The sequence below is a fragment of the Meriones unguiculatus genome, chromosome 7, assembly GCF_030254825.1.
Source record: "Meriones unguiculatus strain TT.TT164.6M chromosome 7, Bangor_MerUng_6.1, whole genome shotgun sequence".
Lineage (NCBI taxonomy): Eukaryota > Metazoa > Chordata > Mammalia > Rodentia > Muridae > Meriones > Meriones unguiculatus.
Genome location: NC_083355.1, coordinates 61,615,809 through 61,616,942, shown reverse-complemented (window position 1 = coordinate 61,616,942; position 1,134 = coordinate 61,615,809). Strand labels below are relative to the sequence as shown.

Genomic DNA, 1,134 nt, shown 5'->3' with positions numbered 1-1,134 from the left:
TGATGAGACCTGATAAGCTAGGGTCAGATGGAAGGGGATGAGGACCTTCTCTAGCAGTGGACTGGTTGAAGAGCATGGAAGGATATGAGGGAGGGAGGTTAGGATTGGAAGGGGAGGAAGGATGGGGCTACAGCTGGGATACAAAGTTAATAAATTGTAATAAATAAAAATGAATGCTGGGGAAAAGAAAGAACAAGCAATACCCCAAGTCTCACTTCTGCTGGGTGTTCCTGTTCTGACACTAAGATCCGCATCTTTGACTTGGGGCGAAGAAGGCAAAAGTTGATGAATTCCCACTTTGTGCCCACATGGTATCAAAGGAATATGAACAGCCCTCTTCTGAAGCACTGGAGGCTGCCCATATTTGTGCCGACAAATACATGGTATAGAGTTGTGGCAAGGATGGCTTTCATATTCAAGGCAGGCTCCATCCTTTCCATGTCGTTCAAATCAACATGTCATCCTGTGCTCGGGCCAACAGGCTCTGGGATAAGTATGTGTGGTACCTTTGGGAAGCCCCAGGGCACAGTGGCCAGAGTTCACACTGGCCAGGTCATCATGTCCATCCACACCAAGCTGCAAAGTATGAGCATCTGACTGAGACTCTGCGTAGAGCCAAGTTCAAATTTTCTGGCCGCCAGAAGACCCACATCTCAGAGAAGTAGGGCGTCACCAAGTTTAATGCGGATGAATTTGAAGACATGGTTGCTGAGAAGTGGCTTATTCCTGATGCTGTGGGGTCAAATATCTCCCCAGTCGTGGTCCCCTGGACAAATGGAGAGCCCTGCATTCCTGCAGGCTTCCTCAGTTCTCTCCTGCACCCTACCAAATCATGTTCAATAATAAGTCTCAGATCCAGTCTGAAAAAAAAAGGAAGAAAGAAAAATCTGGTGACATGACAGATGGCTAGGAGGCATCTATGAGAATGAATGTCACCTTGTGAGAAGTCTACAAACTTCAAAATGAAAATTCTCTTTGCTGATCTTCTACTTGAACAAGTTTAAATTAGCCAAGATTGTCCCCCTAGAGTTCACATCTTTCCATGCCACCTCCACCTCAGCCACAAAGGTCAAAGGTCATTATTTCTATGCACCTCAATCCAGCTGCAGACCACCTGGTCACAGTGACCAGCAA

The 1,134-nt window shown here is 46.6% G+C and overlaps 1 pseudogene; it reads left to right on the top strand.

Annotated features, from left to right (window-relative positions):
- Positions 1-266: 266 nt before the first annotated feature.
- Positions 267-910, top strand: LOC110560300 (large ribosomal subunit protein uL16-like; annotated as a pseudogene).
- The last annotated feature ends 224 nt before the right edge of the window (positions 911-1,134 follow it).